We start from the raw sequence: 23,982 nt of genomic DNA on the forward strand, positions 1-23,982 counted from the left end.
TCACTCTCTGTTGATCCGTCATGGGCAGGGGACATCGGCTGATAAGTAATTGTCAATGTCAATAAAATTCACCAACAGCGGCACGCTTTAAGATATTTTATTTTATTCTGAAAGCAACCAGTTTCGTCATTTCATTATGCCATCTTCAGACCCCATACACCTCTACCCAAATAAACGAAGTTGTCATACAGCGCCATAAATCACTGTATATAGTGGATTTCTATTGTATAACGACTGGAATTCACGATATCTAGTCATTTATGGCGATGTATGACAAGTTCGTTTGTTTGGATAGAGGGCCTGAATACGGCATAATGAAATGCCGAAATTGGTTGATTTCAGAATAAAATAAAATAATTTCGTAAAGTACGTGGCTGTTGGTGAATTTTATTGGCATTGACAATCTCGGGATCACTGTCATCGCTCGCATTCATACAGTCCCACCAGATTTTCATCTGTTTCCGAAACGCAAAGAAAAGCTTCGCGGACTTCAGTTTGACAGTGATAGAGAGTCGCAAGCAGAGGTGAGATTGAGGCTCTGGCGACGACCTTAGACATTCTAGAGTGATGATATCAACTAACTGGTCTGTCGTTGAAAGAAATGTGTTCGTCACCAGGGAGAAAATGTAGGAATGTAGAAATGGAGAATAATGGAATGTTAGTCAAGTTTATTTTATTTAAGAAGCTTTAGCAGTTCCCAGATAAAAAGTCTGGAGGGATAATTCTTCACCACACCCTAGTATTTACCTATTTTTCTTTTTTTTTCTTTTACCTGGGAAGGTTCGGAACTTCAAGCACTAACAAGACATTCGCAGAAATTTAACAATGCAACGTGCACACTACAATAGCTGTACATAATAACAATAATGATAATAATAATAATACAGCATGTTTCTAAAAGAATGTTCCTATTTCGAACCCATATATTTATAAAACTGCGAGACATACAGATACGAAACTTTCGACATACACTTACGAATCTCTGAAGCTTGAATTACAGATGTTCATTATGTCCTCCATCAGCGACTCGAACAGTATCATATTGATACTCGAGTCCTCCAATACTCGGGTAAGCACGTCCATCATCACTTATGTTATGGTAGTGCAAATCCAGCTCTTCAACCCTTCTAGGTTCAGTGGTAGTGTTGATGCATACGTTGTCCTTATTGAAACCCCACAGGAAAAAATCACAGGAGGTCAAATCTTGTGACTGTGGAGGCCTGCTGAGAAGTGGTTACTCTCCGGCTGTTTGACAACCAATCCAACAGCTCGACTGACTTTCATTCAGATATTCACTCACTTGGCGCCTCTAGTCAAGGGGTGCCCCGTTTTGTTGAAATATAAAGTTGTCCTTACTGAACCTCGGAAACAATGAGATTTGTAATATAGCAAGATACTGCTGGTTATTAAACGTGTTTCCATCAAATAATAATTTGATATCACACAAAACACAGTTACTTTGGGTGAATCTTGTGCATGTTCAGTGTGTGCGTGTAGGTTCTGTAGACCCCAAATTTGAACATTATGTTCGTTTCTTTTCCCACTAAGGTGGAAAGTCGTTTCGTCAATGAACACGAAGTAGTATGCTAAAATGCTAAAATTGTCAATAGCATTCTGAAGCTCGTCAGAAAATGTCATCCGTTTACAATTGTCGTAATGACGAAACAGCTGTAACTTGTACGACTTCACAACCAGTCGACATCTAAAACTGGAACCTGGTAATCAAGGGAAGGCAGGATTCGGTTACGATTGTGGACGGGGCCGTAATCAGTTACTACTCGCTGCCTTTTAATGTTACACACAATTTATTCTAACCCAGTAATTCCAGACTCAACAATAAATAAAAACACCACACGTTATTAATGAAGGAATAAACAGCTGTGTAAATAATAATGTTTTCAGTCAGTTACAATTTAGCAAGTCATCATTAAATACAGATACGGCAGATAATGTTTTAAAATCAAGCCACTGTGATCTGGGCACAAGGCCTTACACGCCAGGAATGGCAATAAATTAAGAATTGTTTAAAACTAGCTGTAACTTACAAATTACAGGTATTGAAATATTAAGGACAAGTCGCCACAAACACAGTAAACGGCATCAGACGCCAGGAAAGGCAGTAAATAAGGTTTTAAAGGCTTACTGCTAAAATACAAATTCCAAATTATAATTTTAAGGCAAATGATCACAATCATAGCTGAAGGCCTTACACGCCAGGAAGGGCAATAATATAAAAAATTTAGCAACCTGCTGTAAAATAGCAAATACAATAGCAAAGGTTAATTAAAATAACAAGCAACTGATCACCAAACGGGTGAAACAACATGATGGTAAACTTTGTAACACAACGCTTCACATCCACTGAACACTACACTGCTAGATTTATTCCAGAAGGCGACCAGAACTACTAACTAGATATATATAACCTTTAATGCAATCATTACAAGGTATTGTAATAAATAATACAAAAATAAAACACAAGGACCAGTACATAAGTTCCTTAAATGGTACTGAGGCAGATTATACCCGAATAAGGCGTCGACTGATGGAGCGATATACTCAACTACTGGCCATCAAACCTCCACTTAGATCACACATGTCTTACAAGAACCAAGGGGCCACAGACGGTGCTCCAGGAATCGACCTCTGAGAAAGTCCGGCAGCAAACACTTTCGTGAGCGATGAGATAGGCAGCTAAGAGTTGCATTCACTTCACAAGATGGTAACTCAGACTAGTAGCAGTCTAATGAATGACTAATGATCATCTTGCTGAAACTAGATTATTCTGGCCGGCAGGTGTGGCCGTGCGGTTTTAGGCGCTTCAGTTTGGAACCTCGTGACCGCTACGGTCGCAGGTTCGAATCCTGCCTCGGGCATGGATGTTTGTGATGTCCTTAGGTTAGTTTGGTTTAAGTAGTTCTAAGTTCTAGGGGACTGATGACCACAGATGTTAAGCCCCATAGTGCTCAGAGCCATTTGAACCATTTTTTAGATTATTCTAGCCGAAACCCAGGTAAAGACCAGAAAATTTTCGCAAACCAAATGCACCGATGTTTTTTTTTTTTTTTTTTTTTTTTTTTTTTTTTTTTTTTTTTTTCTTCATCTGTTTGACTGGCTTGATGCGGCCCGCCACGAATTTCTTTCCTGTGCTAACCTCTTCAGCTCAGAGTAGCACTTGCAACCTACGTCCTCAATTATTTGCTTGACGTATTCCAATCTCTGTCTTCCTCTACAGTTTTTGCCAGTTGTTAACATCGAGTATAGATTTAAGTGTCATTAAGTCATTTCTGAAAGTATTTGTATGGAGTGTAACCATGTATGGAAGTGAATCATGGACGATAAATAGTTTGGACAAGAAGAGAATAGAAGCTTTCGATATGTGGTGCTACAGAAGAATGCTGAAGATTAGATGGGTAGGTCACATAACTAATGAGGAAGTATTGAATCGGATTGGGGAGAAGAGAAGTTTGTGGCACAACTTGACCAGAAGAAGGGATCGGTTGGTAGGACATGTTCTGAGGCATCAAGGGATCACCAATTTAGTATTAGAGGGCAGCGTGGAGGGTAAAAATCGTAGAGGGAGACCAAGAGATGACTACACTAAGCAGATTGAGAAGGATGTAGGTTGCAGTAGGTACTGGCAGATGAAGAAGCTTGCACAGGATAGAGTAGCATGGAGAGCTGCATCAAACCAGTTTCAGGACTGAAGACCACAACAACAACAGGTTTGATCATCACACAAGTGTTACGGAAATGCTTCAGGAACTCGGGTGGGAGTCTCTAGAGGAAAGGGGGCATTCTTTTCGTGAATCGCTACTGAGGAAATTTAGAGAACCAGCAGTACAATTTTACTGCCGCCAACTTACATTTCGCGGAAAGGCCACAAAGATAAGATAAGAGAGATTAGGGCTCGTACATATAGGCAGTCATTTTACCCTCATTCTGTTTTGGGAGTGGAACAGGGAGAGAAATAAATGGTTCAAATGGCTCTGAGCACTATGGGACTTAACGTCTGAGGTCAGCAGTCCCCTAGAACTTAGAACTACTTAAACCTAAGGACATCACACATATCCATGCCCGAGGCAGGATGTGAACCTGCAACCGTAGCGGTCGCGTAGTTCCAGACAAACGCCTAGAACCACTCGGCCACATCGGCCGGCAATAGCAGACAATTACGGGTTTCGAGGACGTGATCCTTTAATTGTGTTGAGCCGGGATATTTTCGGGCGCTAGTCGCTTGAGACCGCGGAACGATAAATCACAGAATCGATAGGCCGCGATCCCGCCAATATCGGTAATTCTAACACGCGTTAGTGGAGTTTCTCCTTTTTGTAGAAGGCATAACGGAAATTTCTCACTGACAAGAAACATTTATCTTCGATTTCTCAGTACGAAACCTTCTACACAGTATTTTCTTATACACAGAGAGTATGCTGAAATGCTGCACATTTGCGCATCAAAGCAAGTAAACCACTTTATACCAGTCTGGAGATTGTTATGAAACAGCAGCGTATTCGAGGTAATTTTGCTGTCCCCAATGCCGCCGTTCTTTTCGCAATGTACATTTATCCGCAACAAAGTGAAATACAACGGAGCTCTAAAAAGATTACTACAGCAAGCGCTAGTACACGCACTTAATGTAGAAACAGTATTATGTACAACGTGAGCTGACGGTTGCCTGGCAGTTAGGTATCCAGCACTACTGCAATGGAAAAAATAGCTAGTGTAATGCTCTACATCTGCATCTGTACTCTGTAAACCACAGAGAAGTGCATGGCAGAGTGTACGTCCCATTGTCCCAGTTATTAGGGTTTCTTCCCGTCTCATTCACATATGGAGCGCAGGAAGTGTGCTTGTTTATCTGCGAAAGTAAATTTAAAAATGCTTGTAAGTCCCGCTGATAATACAGATCCTTTATTGTGATCATGACGCTTTCCGGGCGTAGCCCATCATCAGAGACGTGGCTACAAACGCAAAAAGTGCAAATCATTATACGATACAATACAGCTTTACCAAAGAACTGAGGTTACATAAATTTCAAATTAAATTAATTGTACACAGTTCTGAAGAACATGAGCACATACCATCTAAGATCATTATACGCATTGACAATGTCTGTAGAAATGTCAAGCATAATATGTGCTGGAGTGTACAAGAAACTGACCTAATGAGTAGATGATTACAGTTCACAGTGTCAAGGCAACGCTAACGCAGCTTTAACGTAAGCTCATATTGCTAGGGGCAGCACTTCTGGTGGCGTGTAAAATCGAAATTTCAATATAAAATAATTAGAGCTCAATCAGCACTAATGTGGAGGAAGATCAGTCGTAAAAACAGTATAACCGTACAAGATATTCCATGTACAATAATGTCATACAGAACCACATTTGGTAAGATTTCTTCGTAATTTCAGTAGAAGGTATCACATCTGACACTCAGTTAATTAAAATAAATGTTTTTCACTACAATAAAATTAAGTAAAATATTTATTTTGTATTTACTACCACAGTTGAGCAAGTAAGTCAATAGTAAAATATAGTGCAATGGTGCAGGTTTGATAAAACAAACATATTGTTACATGACATCTTTACGTTTGCAATATGGCTTAAAAGAAACAGTTCACTAACAAGATTAATGTGGTCATTAAGAGTTAGCCGGCCGCGATGGCTGTGTGGTACTACGCGCTGCAGGCCGGAACCGCGGGACTGCTACGGTCGCAGGTTCGAATCCTGCCTCGGACATGGATGTGTGTGATGTCCTTAGGTTAGTTCGGTTTAAGTAGTTCTAAGTTCTAGAGGACTGAAGACCTCAGATGTTAAGTCCCATAGTGCTCAGAGCCACTTGAACCATTTTTTATCAAGATTTGAGTTTGAGCGTAGTGTTATAGTCGGTACATGAGCGGTTGGACATAGAATCTCCGAGGTACTGATGAAGTGGAGATTTCCCCGTACGACCATTTCACGAATGTGTCGTGAATATCAAGAATCCGGTGAAACATCAAATCTCCGACATCGCTGAGGTCGGAAAAAGATCCTGCAAGAACAGGACCAACGACGATTGAAGAGAGCCGTTCAATGTGACAGTATTGCAATCCTTCCGTAAGATGCTGCAGATTTCAATGCTGGGCTATCAACAAGTGTCAACGTGTGAACCATTCAACGAAACATCATCGATATGAGCTTTCGGAGCCGAAGGGCCACTCGTGTACCCTTGATGACTGCACGACACAAAGCTTTACGCCACGCCTGAACACCGACATTGGACTGTTGATGACTGGAAACATGTTGCCTGGTCGGACGAGTCTCGTTTCAAATTGTATCGAGCGGATTGACGTGTACGGGTATGGAGACAACCTCAAGAAGCCATGGGGACTGTTGAAGCTGGCGGAGGCTCTGTAATGATGTGGAGCCGGTGCAGTTTGGGTGATATGGGACCCCTGATACGTTTAGATACGTCTGACAGGTGACACGTACGTAAGCATCCTGTCTGATTAACTGGTTCCATTCATGTCCACTGTGCATTCCGACGGCCTTGTGCTATTCCAGCAAGGCAATGCGACACCCCACACGTCGAGAATTTCTACAGAGTGGCTCCAGGAACACTATGCTGAGTTTTAACACTTCTGCTGGCCACCAAACTCCACGGATATGGACATCATTGAACACATCTGAGATGCCTTGCAACGTGCTTTTCAGAAGAGATCACCACGACCTCGTACTCTTACGGATTTATGGACAGACCTGCAGAATTCGTGGTGTCAGTTCCCGCCAGCACTGCTTCAGACATTAGTCGAGTCCATGCCACGTTGTGATGCGGCACTTCTGCGTGGTCGCGCGGTCGCTACACGATATTAAGCAGGTGTACCTATTTCTTTCGTTCTTTAGTGTATGTGACGTTGTCGTAAACGGAATATCTTGTTCTATTACACTGTTTTTACAATTGACCTCCTTACACATTAGTGCTGATTGACCTGTTTCCGCCGTCCGGAGTGGCCGAGCGGTCTAGGCGCTACAGTCTGGAACCGCGCCACCGCTACGGTCGCAGGTTCGAATCCTGCCTCGGGAATGGATGTGTGTGATGTCCTTAGGTTAGTCAAGTTTAAGTAGTTCTAAGTTCCAGGGGACTGATGACCTCAGACGTTAAGTACCATAGTGCTCAGAGCCATTTTTTGAGCTGTTTCGATTTTCACGTCATCAGAAGTGCTGCCCTCTGTATTGACAGTGTTCAACGTCGTTGTCAATGGATATAATGATCTTAGATGGTATCTGCTTATGTTCTTCTCGACATCTTTGTCCTCTGCCAGTCATTCTAATGATTTAGACGTTGACGAAACGTCAACATTCCATCTTCGTCGAAATACTACCCACTAAAACATAAAACAGTGAAACTTCCTGGCAAATTAAAACTGTGTGCCGGACCGAGACGAACTTGGGAACTTTGCCTTTCGCGGGCAAGTGCTCCAGCATCTGAGATACCCATGCACGACTCAAGCCACCTCCTCACAGCTTTATTTCCGCCAGTACCTCGCCTCCTACCTGCAGCTGTGGGGACGGGGCGTGAGTCGCGCTTGGGTAGCTCAGATGGTAAAGCACTTGCCCGCGAAAGGCAAAAGTCCCGATTTTGAGTCTCGGTCCGGCACACAGCTTTAATCTGCCAGGAAGTTCCATATCAGCGCACACTCCGCTGCAAAGTGAAAATCTTATTCATAAAAACAGTGATTGTAGAACCGTGTACTATTCATTCGCGAATACAATCAATAACACTGCAGTCTCCAGTGTCGCAGTAGAAAGGAAGTTTCTGGTTGACGCACTGTTACTCCATCTGTTTCAGCACGAGGGAGCTCCAGGATAAACTCCTGGACGTGGCAGGAGTGGTGGTGCCGCTGTCAGCTAAGGCCAGTGGGGGCTCTCGGATCTCGCGTTTCTGCAGTGTTTGCGCAGATCTTGTGATCCATTAGCGCGCGCCCTGCCCCAGTGTCGCATTCTCGCCCACCCGGCTTCGTTCCTGTCACCAGTGGCAGTGCTTGGATTACAAGAGAAACTATAAACAGGCCTCTTCCCATGTGAAGTGTCAGTTTCTTCAGTGCCCTCGAGTCCGCCGTCACGTTAATCTGTTTAGTAACAGGTCTTCCGTTCATTGTGCGCCAGTATAGCGAAATCTTATGTAGTAGGCATAGCTGGGAACAAGACCGTTAATCAGTTAATCATTGATTAAAGAAGTTAACTTTTGAAGTAACGACTTAACTTGCTAATTAATTTTAACGAAGTTAACGGATTTTTTAACTTCCGCTCACAGTCTTGTCCGATAATCATTAATTAAGTACCTACTATTTGTGACAGAAATGACACCGGGCCACCTACGGAAATGATGGTTTGATAAGTTTGGGTCATGTAGGCGTGTGGCTACGCTAGGGTGCGCGAGATAGAGCGAGTGAGAATAACTAGGTGTTGGCTATTTATTGCTATTTATTTAATGACGTCGCGTTAAGTACTACTTTTTTCAGTGGATCGACTGTGGAAACTACATCAGTGGATCAGATTTCAGCTCCACAAATGATGAAAATCCGTGGCCGCATTGAAATTAATACCTGAATTTTGTATACAGGCCGGGTGAACAAATACTTTGCAAAAAGGAAAAAACCACTTAGAGCCTTAAGAATTTCAAACAATGTAAGTAGGCTGTTTAGGTTTTTATGTTGGTAACGCCACGTAGCGCTCTGTATGCAAAACACGAACTGTACTGTGTGCAGTAACACGAACTGTACTGTGTGCAGTCTGTGGCTGGTTTACATTGTTGAAATATTTGCTATTGTACTGTTGGTCAGCTGGATGTGTACATCGCATAGCGTTGCGCACTTGAAGGTGAGCTGCCAGCAGTGGTGGATGTGGGAAGAGAGATGGCAGAATTTTGAGAGCGGACGATCTGGACGTGTGTCCATCAGAAAGAGTAAATTTGCAATACTGGATATCATGAACTGATTATATATAATGACTTTTGAATATTGGAATATTGTTAAGGTAAATACATTGTTTGTTCTGTATCAAAATCTTTCATTTGCTAACTGTGCCTATCAGTAGTTAGAATGTTTTATTTATCTGGTAGTATTGGCGCTCGCTGTAGTGCAGTAGTTTGAGTAACGAAGATTTTTGTGAGGTAAGTGATTCATGAAAGGTATAGATTATTGTTAGTCAGGGCCATACTTTTGTAGGGATTATTGAAAGTCAGATTGCGTTGCGCTAAAAATATTGTGTGTCAGTTTAGTGAATGTCTGAGTACGTTCAGTTTTGCTCAGCTGTTTGAAAATCAAATGACGTAAGAGGTTTATCAGCACTGTCACTAATAAAAATTTTCTAAGGGGATGTTTCAGCAACTATGAGGAGCGCATATGAAAGTGTATGTTCAGTTTGAAGAAACAGTGGGGGCAGTTTCCACTAGGGGAAAACCAAAATTTAGGGCATTCAGGTGTCGATTTCGGATAAAGCAGCAGTAATACGGAAAAAAGAACACGACAGAGAAACAGTGGAGAGTCTTTCGGCACTGCAGCAGTTGGCAGCGATGTTTCTCAAGCTACAGTGGCCCAATGTATAGTAAACTTTTTTGTTATGAGCATGATTCCTTTACATGTCCTTGAAGTCGCTTGAAAAGCTAACAACCACTTTAAAATACAGTACAATTTCGAGGAGAAAATTGGACAGAAGCATCATTGATGAGCATATTCGATTTGTATTTATGTTCGATGCCCTACCTAAACATCTCCAACCGAAACGTTTTTATGTAAGCAACGGTAATGTGTTGAATTCACTTGCTCACTTCACTACACAAACAACATAATGCTTACTGTTATGAGTAAATGATTAACAATTGACTTAAACTTCCGATGAGTAACGTTTTAAAGTTTAACAAAGTTACATTTTTAGTAACTGATTAACGATTAGCGAAGTTAACTTTTTGATTGACACTGGCCAGTTATTCGACCAGGAATCTTAAAGGATTTGAGTGCTACGCATGTGTTTCTATAAAACAACGTGTAAAAAACGTGAGGCAACTAAGACAGCGTACCCCAAAAATGTCTACATCTACGTCTATATATCCATCTACATCTACATAGATGAAGAACATTGAAGATATCTTTCGGCGGATATGTGAGAAATGTCTTTTCTATAGAAGAGCCGTAATCTATAATAGATGTAAGTAAAAAGAATGGGATGTCAGACGAATTTCGACTTAGAAGGCACAAATACTAATGGCGTTTTACAGCTTTTCTTGCTTGATGCAGTGCGTAACCTGCTAGATGATAAACTAAACATTCTTTTCCTGTGGTGCTTTCAAGGCTCTCCGGAATACGTTGTGGACTGGGATGAGCCTCTGTGAAGTTATGTGGAACACACAGCGCTTTTTTAATTACGTCTTCCATTCCCAGAACTCTTTCTCTGTTCTTTTGCTGCAAATGTCTGGCTAACGTCCGCATTTGGCATACATATGACGTCAATGAAAATTCATATTTATGCAGCAGTTTCCGCCGGAAGATAGGGCTAGTTTTACAGGAATGTAAACGCACTGTAACATATGCAATCTCAAGAAGTCTATTACTGACGGGTGATCATTACAACTCAGAGACCTTACGATACCGGAATGGCGTTCAAGATGGTCCTGATTAAATTTTGCAGTCAAGACATAGCTGAAACCTGTTTCCCACAAATATTCAGATATCTCCAATGTACACTCCTGGAAATTGAAATAAGAACACCGTGAATTCATTGTCCCAGGAAGGAGAAACTTTATTGACACATTCCTGGGGTCAGATACATCACATGATCACACTGACAGAACCACAGGCACATAGACACAGGCAACAGAGCATGCACAATGTCGGCACTAGTACAGTGTATATCCACCTTTTGCAGCAATGCAGGCTGCTATTCTCCCATGGAGACGATCGTAGAGATGCTGGATGTAGTCCTGTGGAACGGCTTGCCATGCCATTTCCACCTGGCGCCTCAGTTGGACCAGCGTTCGTGCTGGACGTGCAGACCGCGTGAGACGACGCTTCATCCAGTCCCAAACATGCTCAATGGGGGACAGATCCGGAGATCTTGCTGGCCAGGGTAGTTGACTTACACCTTCTAGAGCACGTTGGGTGGCACGGGATACATGCGTACGTGCATTGTCCTGTTGGAACAGCAAGTTCCCTAGCCGGTCTAGGAACGGTATAACGATGGGTTCGATGACGGTTTGGATGTACCGTGCACTATTCAGTGTCCCCTCGACGATCACCAGAGGTGTACAGCCAGTGTAAGAGATCGCTCCCCACACCATGATGCCGGGTGTTGGCCCTGTGTGCCTCGGTAGTATGCAGTCCTGATTGTGTCGCTCATCTGCACGGCGCCAAACACGCATACGACCATCATTGGCACCAAGGCAGAAGCGACTCTCATCGCTGAAGACGACACGTCCCTCCATTCACGCCTGTCGCGACAGCGCTGGAGGCGGGCTGCACGATGTTGGGGCGTGAGCGGAAGACGGAGAGTTCTTTCGGAAGCAAAGCTGTTATTTTTATTGGCGAAAATGCTTTTCCATTTCATTAATGTTTTGGAAGCCTCTGAGTTTTTGTACAATGCATCGTTAGGAAACGAAGAATTAAGTGCGTACATCTAGTGAATGATTCCGTTGATTCACCGCCTTCGAAACCTGTTGCTTTAATTTCCCTGAAGCGTTTTATGCCCTTGGCTACTGAGTTACTGAATAACTGCAGGAATCTTACATTCATTCGTTGAAATGTCGTCGGGTTCAAGTGGGTGGAAGTTAACTTGTGGTAAACTTTTAATCTGGCAAATGCTGCGAAATTATCTTCTTGATATTTCTTGCACACTTTATTGCGTGAACAGCTTCTGAAAATGGCCAAACTCTTCTGGTTTCCATCACAAGTGAATGCAATAAATCTTGTTCCAGCTCGATCATCACTTGAATTAATATCTGCAAGACGTCGTCGGCTGGAGCTGCATTGCGACTTGCATACACAGCAAAAGGTAGGATCCAGTTATGCAACAGAGGAGCAAACATGAACACGAGAGCATGATTGGCAAGTTTATTCTTACAGTTGCCCGGAGTATACTCTCCTAAATTGACGAAACCGTCAACTTTCATGGAATTGTTATTAAATTGCAGTTCTTCATGGAGCTTAATTTCATCAAAAATCAGCACACCTAAGAGTTTGTTTTCATCTTGTTCTTCCTGAAAATAATTCTTAATGGCCTTCACAGCGTGTGTATTGATTCCAGATGAGCATTTGAGACCCTTTGCTAAATTTCGGAGGTGTGTACTAGAAGGAAGTGGCAACAAACCATGCTTCAAACGATGTCTGTATCCTTTGGGAGACTTAATTTTTAAGAGTACGCTGACAGAAGAAACTCGTCATCGTATCGCATTCCCTTAGTGCTTTTTAATTGGCAATTGTTTATCATAGTGTCTACTGTTTCTTACTCAGTTCGGAATGACCTAGGAGATTTGATTGAGCTAACTTGCGCTTTTCGTCTGAGAGCTGCTTTCGCAGTAGATGGATTTCTGCATTCGCTGTTCTTGGTTTATTACGTAACCGCACAACTTCCAGTTTCTTACACTTTAATGTTCTCTTTAGTGAAGTGAGCGCTGAATCCGGTACCTTTCGTACATTTTCCTCGACAGATGAAACGCTGGGAAACATTGGAACTTCTTGTTGAACGTTTTCTTTACAGCAGCTACTCTTTTGTGAGTGTTTTACTGGCGGTGGTTTCGTTTTTCGGTACATTTTGAAATAAAACTGCCCCTGGTTTTAGAGACCACCTTTGTCTTGGAATTTTAACTTGCTTACCCTCGATGATAAACACGTCAGCTTTTATGATAAGTTCTACCCAGAAATGTGAATCACACACGAAACAGCTGTGAGTTAGAATTCTGTCTTTCTGAAGAATTGCTCTGACCCATTTTGCAAATTCTACTTCGTCTTTTGTAGGCCTTTTTTCCGAATGGCTTGGCACCAGCTTATTACATTGGAGACCTTTTTTTCTTTTTTTTTTGTTTATTGTACTTCAATTCCCCATCCGGGGCGGGCTGGCAGCAGCATATGCGCTGCTCATCAGCTGAAAGACATAGAACAAACAATAGAAGACATTTAAAAATAATAAAGGAGAGAATTGGTGAACATAGATATAAAAAAGGGGGACCATCATGGAAGGCAATAGACAAAAAACGGTGTGACTGTAAAATGTAGATAAAAAACTGTTTTAAAGTAGCACACAGAAAAAGCCACACACTGTGACAATTAAAAGAACACAAGGTACAGTATGACTGGAGCATAATAGGTATCGACGGATGGCATAGCACATAACAAACACTGACGGCGAACCTCAAGGCAGCACACAATCAAAATCACACCTCTTGATGCACAGGAGAAACAGCACTAAACACAACACTGATGTGGCACACTGACGATGAATAAAATCTGCCAGGCGCAAGGAGATGAGGGAGACCTCTCCCGGAAGAAGGGAGGAAGAGAGGGGGGAGATGGGCGGGGAGCACGCTGGAGAGGGCCATGTAGGGAGGGATGTGAGAAGGAAAGAGGCAAGGATAGGGTACAGGGTCTCAGCGGGGGAGGAGGAAAATCCGCTCTGGGAGGAGGAGGGGAGAGGAAAAAGTGGGCCCTGGGGAGGGGGGGGGGGACAAGGCCAGGTTATAGTTGGAAGGAAGGGTAGATGCCACAGCGAAGTTCGTCATCTGGGAGGGGGAGGCATTGGAAATTGCCTTGATGAAGGAGATGGAGGGTGTGGAGGTGGAGAGAAGGAGGGATACAGCGATCGAGGTGCGGCAACGGGCGGGGGGTGGTGAGGAAGGAGGAAACCAGAGGGTGGGGGATCAAGCCAAGGAGTCCTAAAAAATGTTTACCTTTACTTTCTTGGTAGCCATATCTGCACGCTGGAACGAAACAAGACGGAATTTTTTATCCTTCTTCAAATACAGCTGACTATATAGCTAAATACCACTTATTCACCACAGACTTCAGCTCTTCAACGTTCACTCACAACACCATAAATACACTAACAAAATAAGCACAGACAATAGTGAAACACACCTTCGGATAAAGCAAAACCCCATGAACTAGAGTCCCAAGCGACAGTGGTGCTCGTAGTTGGCAAGCACGCCACCTGTCCTATGCTGCCTGCATTAACTTTCTCTTGTACTCGCTATGATACTAGTAATACGACACTAGTAATACTATAATCGCACATTACGGGTTTGTTCTGCCTATTCATCCTTCTTAATTTACATTTTTCCACATTTAGAACTATCTGCTATTCATCACACCAATTACAAATTTTTTTCTAAGTCGTCTTCTCTTTTACTACAGTCACTCAACTTCATCACCTAACTGTAAATTGCAGCATCGTCAGCGAACAACCCTGCCCGCTAAATCATTTACGTATAGTGAGAATAACAGCAGTCCTATCACACTTCCCTGGAGGCACTTCTGATGACACTCTTGTCTCTGATGAACATTCTCCATCGAGGAAAACGTATTGGGTTCTATTGCTTAAGAAGTCTTCGAGAGACTCACATCTAAGTGAAATTATTCCATATGTACCAAGTGAGCAGTGGTTTTCACACTGGTCTCTCGTTCCGGAGGACGATTCAAATCCACGCCCGGCCGTCCTGATTTAGGTATACCGTAATCGCCCTAAATCACTTCAAGCAAATGCTGGGACGGTTCCTTCGAAAGGGCACGGCATCCTTCCCCAATCTGATGGGACTGATGAACTCGCTATTTGGTCCCCTCCCCAAACCAACCAATCAACCATATGTTTGTACCTTTGTTAACAGGATGCAATGGGACGCCATGTCAAATGTTTTCCGGAAATCTAGAAATATGTAATTGCCTGTTGCCCCTCATCCATAGTAGTATATAATGCGAGAATAGGCAAGCCGAGTTTCGCACATTGGATGCTTTCTAAAACCATACTGATTCGTGGACATAAGCTTCTCTGTCTCAAGAATGTTTATTATATTCGAACTGAGAATATGTTCAAGGATTCTGGAAGCAGTGTACATTTCGAGGTGTGGTTTTAGCTAAAGTGGACAGTGTATGAATTTCCTGATCTACTCATGTAATTTTGACCGTTTAGGGCTGCCTAATTAAATTGAACTTCATACTTTTTTCTACAGCGGTGGAAAGATCCTTCAAAGAACTTTTGACATACACATGAGGTCATGCTGCAAAGTAATGCATCCGAAAACAAATTTGATTGACATTCTAAATCTTAATTTTTCGTCTCTACATATTTATTTCTCAACAGAGTCACCCTGGCGAGGAACACATTTCTCCCAACGAGAGACCAGTTTCTGGCTCATGGAACTTGCCATGGGAGTCATGGCGCTCAGCGTGGCTGGCACACTTCCCCCACCACCACAATGAGCTGTCTGAATGCTTGAAAGGGGGGGGGGGGGGGGTTAATACCCATTGAATCTAGAGAACTGGCTACACTGATTGGGTGTTAGTACCTACCAGTGACCTACCCACTTTGCTGGGAGGCAGAAGAGAAAACATCGAAGGATTCATATCGGTCCTGCGAGCAGCTAGAGAAATAAAAGTCCACCTACACAGAATCCAGTGTACCTAGGGAAGCCTCACACAACTGAGTTGCGGCAGGTTCCCCAGAGGTTGATCGCTAACGACTGTTCCATCTGAAAAGAAATGCATCTCATCAGCGCGCAGCACACCTTGAGGTTCAAAGGTTTTTTTTATAGAGGGTTTTACCATCTTTGCGATCCAGGCAATCAAGCCAAGTTCCCCCTTTCCTGTCACACAAAATGTTCCACTGCCACGCCATACAGTGATCACTGAAACATATCCAGAGCTTATGGCGACAAGACTGGCGGCGCTTACCAGCTACAGCTGAGGAACACCAGGGTCGCCAAGTCCGTACCCAGCAAACGAATACTGAGCCCCTGAGGGCTCCATAGTTTATGGAGCCAGCGGCTGGCGTCGCTGTACATTCTGAGCGGGCAGTCGCTGTGTGGTCAAGGTGGCCAATTACTGTGGCGTGCGAAAGTGGCCTACGATACTAGCACATGGGGAAGTGCGTCCAACGATGCGTTTCTCAGCTCCGCATAATGGGACGCGCAGCTGCTCGGTGTGGAGATTTGATAGTGGTGGATATCACAAACAAATTAATGATGTTGTATACATTTTTCTCATAAAATGGAATTCTGTGTCAATTCTGTTTAATGAATGCAAGTTGTAATGGTACTTTAATTACGCAACCATTACGGCACCTCAACTCAACCTCTCAATACCAGCAATATTCTACTGTGTTTCTGTAAATTGGTTAACATATTTTTGAGACAACATTCAGATTTGATTTCATTAATGTAGAGGTACTTTGATACATCGATATGTCTATATTGCAATGATATTATTCTTATGTGTATTCTTTCCTTTGTCACTATGACTTTTGACGTACTTGTAACTCTGATTTTTGGGGGCATAAGCGTTTATTAGTTAATTAGAGAGTCGGAACTTGAGAAAGTCAGGTCTTGGACGTCACGTTGGAAAGACACATATTGTAGTCAGCTTATAAAACGTGAACTTTAACAGTGACGAAGATGCTTTCAAGAATGTTTTGTATTGTGAAGTGATGTATAGTGTGTTACGTGATATTGCAGCAAAAGCAATAAAAAGGAAGTGTAAGTTAAATTCGGAGTGCTGATTATTTTTTACATCGCCATTGTGCTAACTTTCAAAGGTTTAATCTTCAAGAATGGTTTGTGAAGCGCATCTACAAAACTTTTGAATATCGCAGAATAAAACCTAGGCCTCTTTGCATCCGAGCTTGGAATCATCACCACATAGACTTTTGACGATTTAGCCATGATTTTACAACGAGACCAGCGTGGGAAACACGAAACGATGAGTGCCTAGTTTATTCATTATTACACTCCTGGAAATTGAAATAAGAACACCGTGAATTCATTGTCCCAGGAAGGGGAAACTTTATTGACACATTCCTGGGGTCAGATACATCACATGTCCCCTCGACGATCACCAGAGGTGTACGGCCAGTGTAGGAGATCGCTCCCCACACCATGACGACGGGTGTTGGCCCTGTGTGCCTCGGTCGTATGCAGTCCTGATTGCGGCGCTCACCTGCACGGCGCCAAACACGCATACGATCATCATTGGCACCAAGGCAGAAGCGACTCTCATCGCTGAAGACGACACGTCTCCATTCGTCCCTCCATTCACGCCTGTCGCGACACCACTGGAGGCGGGCTGCACGATGTTGAGGCGTGAGCGGAAGACGGCCTAACGGTGTGCGGGACCGTAGCCCAGCTTCATGGAGACGGTTGCGAATGGTCCTCGCCGATACCCCAGGAGCAACAGTGTCCCTAATTTGCTGGGAAGTGGCGGTGCGGTCCCCTACGGCACTGCGTAGGCTCCTACGGGCTTAGCGTGCATCCGTGCGTCGCTGCGGTCCGGTCCCAGGTCGACGGGCACGTGCACCTTCCGCCGACCACTGGCGACAACATCGATGTACTGTGGAGACCTCACGCCCCACGTGTTGAGCAATTCGGCAGTACGTCCACCCGGCCTCCCGCATGCCCACTATACACCCTCGCTCAAAGTCCGTCAACTGCACATACGGTTCACGTCCACGCTGTCGCGGCATGCTATCAGTGTTAAAGACTGCGATGGAGCTCCGTACGGCACGGCAGACTGGCTGACACTGACGGCGGCGGTGCACAAATGCTGCGCAGCTAGCGCCATTCGACGGCCAACACCGCGGTTCCTGGTGTGTCCGCTGTGCCGTGCGTGTGATCATTGCTTGTAGAGCCCTCTAGCAGTGTCCAGAGCAAGTATGGTGGGTCTGACACACCGGTGTCAATGTGTTCTTTTTTCTATTTCCAGGAGTGTATATGAAATGACATTATTAACTGTGCTCTAATGACACCTGCCACATAATAACTTTGTTGTCGACCGAAAATGCAGTATTTTGCAGCGTGAGCAACACCACAATCATTATTACATTTTTGAGCTTTGTTGTGGTAGGGTTGTTAGAAGGTAAAGTTTTAAAAACTTTGATATCTGGTTGAAATATCTCACATATTTACTCAAACTGACACTGTAAAATGTTTTGAAGGTGAATATGTATTAAACTCATATGTTTCCATCACGTATGATGGCATAAAAAGTGATTCAGTATAATTAACCAGTTCATTTTCACATTACGGACGCTAGAGTATGTTTTCAGTTTGAAAAATGGTAAAAATGCAACAAATGTGTGAAAAATCTAAAAATATTAAATGTTAGAAAAATGCGAAACTAAGAATATTTCTCGTGCACAGTCGACCAATATACGTCTAACTTTCTTTGAAATGTGATCGTTTTATTAATATAAATGTTGTATTTATACAATTTGTGTTTGAGTTTTTGTTTGTCAGTTCCATGTATATTACAAAGGCAGATAATAAATTTACTCGATTATGCAGTACAGTATTTGATATCAACGGAGAGAGACATCAGATACACTGATGTCAAATTGTACAGTATTTTGACATAAACATTACTGTAGTATGAATCCAGAGAGACAGAGAGATGATATTTACTGACAAGACAATGTAGTATTTGAGATAAACGTTAAGTATGAAAGAGAGTAAACCATAAAAGCAATGACGTTTACTGATGAGGCTACACTATTTGAATAAACAGGAAGCAGTCTTGATCGCATAAATTTTATTATCGCATAATTCTTATTATAAGATCTAAACCGGTCACCACATTACAAATTTATGCGATCAACAATGCTTCCAGTTTTGTGTGTGTGCGTTTATGCGTGCGTGAGCGCGCGCTGAATAGCACCAATTTACGTAATTCAGGTGAAGAAGTTAACATAATCTTTTGGAAATACGTCAGTAATGGCAAATTGCTATTTTATTTTTTAATATGGAGCCATTACAGGTGTAGAAGTTTGTAAAAGTACGTAGTACGAGTGTAATAAAATATAACGTAAAAATACCGTTGTGCCATTGACTGTAAATTTTTTCCAGCCAGCGCTATATTGCACTGTGACTGGCTGTAAAATATTTCTCGCCAGCGCTATGTGCAATTTTTAAATTTTCCTTCATCCACTATCACCTTTAATTTTTTTTTTAATTTCCCACCATCCGCCATCATGACTTTTTAAATTAATCCCCCATCTCAATTTTTTAAATTTCCCGCTATCCTCCATCTTGATAATGTTATGCATTCAGTGTCATGGATAATGTCATGCGTGCACATGTTAAGGTCATTGATGATATGATGTATGACCCTGATGGTCATATGATGGGCACATGAGGACCCACCGAGCGAGGTGGCGCAGTGGTTAGCACACTCGACTCGCATTCGGAAGGACGACTAATCAAACCGCATCCGGCCATCCTGAGTTAGGTTTTCCGCGATTTCCTTAAGTCGCTTCAGGCAAATTCTGGGATGGTTCCTTTGCAAGGCTGCAGCCGAATTTCAACCCCATCCTTCCATAATCCGTTGGGACCGATGACCTCGCTGTTTGGTCCCTCCTATCAGCCAAACAACAACGATGACCTTAAAGGTGAAATGAAGGTCAGCGTGAACTGGAGAGTTCATTCCCACACTGCTGCCATCATACAATTAAAGATGAGCAACGTCAGATGTCCCTCTGTTGATTCGCGAGGAAGAGAGGTGCAGCAACCGTCTGTATTTGTAATTACACTTGCTACTTTAATAACTGTTTGCTTAATATCACTATTCCAAGAGCTGGAATTGCACGCCAGAACCTTTGTGGTATTGTATTTCATAGAAGAATCAGCCCCAAGGCAAGGTTTTACAAAGGTAGTTTTGGTTGTTCTAAGCATATGTGATACTTACACCTCAGACGGCGGTCTCCACGATCCTGATTGCCTGACAATTGTATGATGGGCCACAGCTGCATTGGGTACCTGCCTTACGCCAACGGAGGTCACCATAAAAGAGCCCTAATCTTATATGGTGATTGTTTAAAATACTCCACATCCATAGTGATTGTGAGTCAAGGGAAAATAAACCACCCTGCCGGCCCTATCAAGATGTCACACTGTGCAGTTTATGTGAGGCTACATCCCTGAACGATGGCGTTAAAAAACGATTTTTAACTGTAATAGAGAAAGTGCCCGTATCACCGCGACGGCCAGACTAGTTGGACTGTTAGCGGAGCAGTGTTTAACCGCGTATTACCGGTCGGCGTCAGAAGCCTGTGCAAGTTGCCCAGGAGATATGATATCATTGCGGTTCCCTGACGCATGCGACTTTCAAGTGCAGGAGTGGTGGCGCAGTTGTTATAAAGTATGTTTCCTCTCATTTCATTTTCAACTTTTCATAAACGTCCGATGTAAGTTGCCTAACATGTGGCAAGGGCATAGGAAGCAAAGGCAAGACACCATACCTAATCAGAACATCAATGGAAGCACTCAAGTATATTGAACAATATGTAGATAAGGAGCTAGGGCTGTAACGAGAGAAACAGTTTGTGATGAGATAGCTCATACATTCAGCAGTGTCTGTGGATCGTCTGTTTCTAGAAACAGACAATCGATAGACACTGCTGCACGTTTTCAACTGGTCAAACAATACAGAAATGGTTCAAATCGCTCTAAGCACTATGGGACTTAACATCTAAGGTCATCAGTACCCTACACATAGGACTACATTAACCTAACTAATCTAAGGACATCACACACATCCATGCCCGAGGCAGGATTCGAACCTGTGATTAAATATTTGGGCGTAACATTGCAGAGCGATATGAAGTGGGATTTATGTAATGGCAGTTGTGGGGAAGGCGGATAGTCGTCTTCGGTTCATTGGTAGAATTTTGGGAAGATGTACTTCATCTGTAAAGGAGATCGCTTATAAAACACTAATATTCCTACGACCTATTCTTGAGTACTGCCCGAGCGTTTGGGCTCCCTATCAGGTCGGATTGAGGAAGGACATAGAAGCAGTTCAGAGCCGGGCTGCTAGATTTGTTACTGGTAGGTTTGATCATCACGCGAGTGTTACGGAAATGCTTCAGGAAGTCGGGTGGGAGTCTCTGCAGGAAAGGAAGCGCTCTTTTCGTGAATCGCTACTGAGGAAATAACCAGCATTTGAGGCTGACTGCAGTACAATTTTACTGCCACCAACTTACATTTCGCGAAAAGACCACAAAGATAAGATAAGAAAGATTAGGGCTCGCACAGAGGCATATAGGCAGTCATTTTTCCCTCGTTCTGTTTGGGAGTGGAACAGGGAGAGAAGATGCTAGTTGTGGTACGAGGTACCCTCCGCCACGCACCGTATGGTGGATTGCGGAGTATGTATGTAGATGTAGATGTAGATGTAGAACCTGCGATTATAGCAGCACGGCGGTTCCGGACTGAAGCGCTTAGAACCGCTCGGTCACAGCGGCCGGCTAAACAACACAGAAACATGACATAAACCTACTGCGGCACGTCGAGTCGTATTTTGCCAGTTTCCAAATGATTCCACTTTTCGAGTGCAGTGACGACTCAGAGAGGCGTTCATACCCATGCAGATGTAGTTCAGGCCAGAGATAATTATGTGGTGTTTTGGGGGTGTGTTTCGTACCATAACTGAGCTCCAGTGATTAACGTTACAGTGAAAATGAACTATAAGGTTTATTTCAACAGCCATGTTTACTGGACTGCACGGATACGATGCTTGTCTGGCGACCATTCATATATCCTAATGCACCTTGACAGGCCAGATAAGCATCTAATCTGAATCCCAAAGAAAATGGCTGCGATTATTTAGAACATAAGGTGAACCGCAGCAGTAATCATCGCCGCAATTTCGTAGCTTTATTGGATCAACTCATGAATGAATGGCTTGAGCCGGACACGGCACACCTGAAGTAACCTGACAACTCACTTCCTTCGACATCGAGGTCATTATACATTTCATGTGCAGGTGGATTAAGACAACGATGAGCAGACTGAAGGTGCAAGCTACTATGATGATGGGAAACTGGCATCAGCAGCACCAGAAGGTGTCTGCAAGCAGAAATTTGTCGCCATTAGAGTGGAACCAACTTGTGAATTAACTCATCGAAGAGTTACACTCTACGACAAAAAAAAGGCGCACCATTGAGGAACTATCCGAATAGGACGAATCAACAAAATTGGATGATTTCAAGAGAAAGAACTTCAGAAACGAGGCAAGTCAGTAACGAATTGGTCTACCTCCGGACCTTGTCCAAGCAATTACTCAGCTTCACCTTCATTGAGAGAGTCGTTAGATATCCCGCTTAGGGACATCGTGTTACACTCTGTCCAACTGGCGAGCTAGGTCGCCAGAATCCCAAGATGGCTGGAGAGCCCTGCCCATTATACTCCAAACGCTCTCCATTCGGGACAGATCCGGTGACATTGTTGGCCAAAGTAGGGTTTGACAAGCGTGAAGACGAGCAATAGAAACTATCGCCGCATGCGAGCGGACATTATCTTGCTGAAATGTAATCTGAGGCTGGCTTGCCACGAAGAGCAGAAAAACTGGAAATACCGTCGACGTACCGTTGTGCTGTGAGGTTGCCCCGGATACCATGCGAAAACTAGAGCCCGGCCGCCGGGCAGCGACGCTTCTACGCTAAGGACAATCACCACCTGGTCACTTCTCGGTGTCAGGTTGGTATCCTGCCGCTGTCTGTGGCGTCTCCACTCACGTCATTGTGCTGGAATCTCACTGACTGGAGTACAACTGTGTCAGTGATGAGTCCCGCTTCGAACTGACTAGTGAACATGTGTCTCGAGACGCGCCAGGCAGCGGTGGGATACCGACCTGTAAGTCGCTCGCCGTAAGATACGATAACAAGAAGTGGTGGTCTGGAGTGCCATTTCTTTTCTTAGCAGAACTCCTTTTGTTGACAGCCGCGGCCCTCTTACAATACAAAGGTTCGTCGACAGTATTCTACGCCGAAGCCAAGACAGGCATCAAATATTAACTGTAAAAAGAAAAAAATCTGGCTTTACTTACTTGAAGTGACAAGTGTATCTCGATCAAATGGGCACCACGTATACACGTGAAGAGCTGGAACTTCACAGCCGATAGTGTTGTGAGTTTATAGTAAAAATAAATATGAAATGTTTTGGCTATGTCTCACACTCGTCACACTCGCGCAGCGCGACAAACGTAGTCGGTTGCGCAATCCATACTACTGCTGATTGTTGGTTGCACATCACCAAGGCCATCTTTATTTTCTTCAAGATAGCACGCGAGCTTTTCAAAATAAATCCTACAGAGTGATTTTTTTCAAACCAACATCGACGATAGTGAATCAATGAACTAAGATATTCCTATTGTGATTGGATATGATACGAAAGACGCTTGATGGAATGCTCTTTTGGCGGTTTACGTGAAATAAAAGTTAAATTTTTCTTTCATGTTAAACTGCGCCACGGGCCAAACATTAGCCAACAGCGGACGACACGTGGCGCGCTAGCCGCAGGCTGCCCCCCCCCCCCCCCCTCCCCGGGGGATATTCTGAAAAAAAAAAAAAAAAAAACTGTGAACATTCGGTGTTTCGACACCAATATAGTGAAGGTAAAAACTGTAGGTATGATGAGGAAAATGCCAGCTGACAATAGAATAACTTGCAGCTGCTTCTATAAATGTTCCAGGTGAACAATTCGAAATAGGGAGAAGTGGAAGAACAAACCACATTCAGGAAACATACTCTGGTTTACTGATGGGTCGAAAACAGACGAGGGCGCTGGGACTGGGGTATGCAGGGTACAGCTTATACTGTGGCCGAGCGGTTCTAGGCGCTTCAGTCCGGAATCGCTGCGGTCGCAGGTTAGAATCCTACCTCGGGCATGGATGTGTGTGATGTCCTCAGGTTAGTTAGTTTTAAGTAGTTGTAAGTATAGGGAACTGATGATCTCAGAAGTTAAGTCCCATAGTGC

This window comes from Schistocerca gregaria, chromosome 1, assembly GCF_023897955.1.
Source record: "Schistocerca gregaria isolate iqSchGreg1 chromosome 1, iqSchGreg1.2, whole genome shotgun sequence".
Lineage (NCBI taxonomy): Eukaryota > Metazoa > Arthropoda > Insecta > Orthoptera > Acrididae > Schistocerca > Schistocerca gregaria.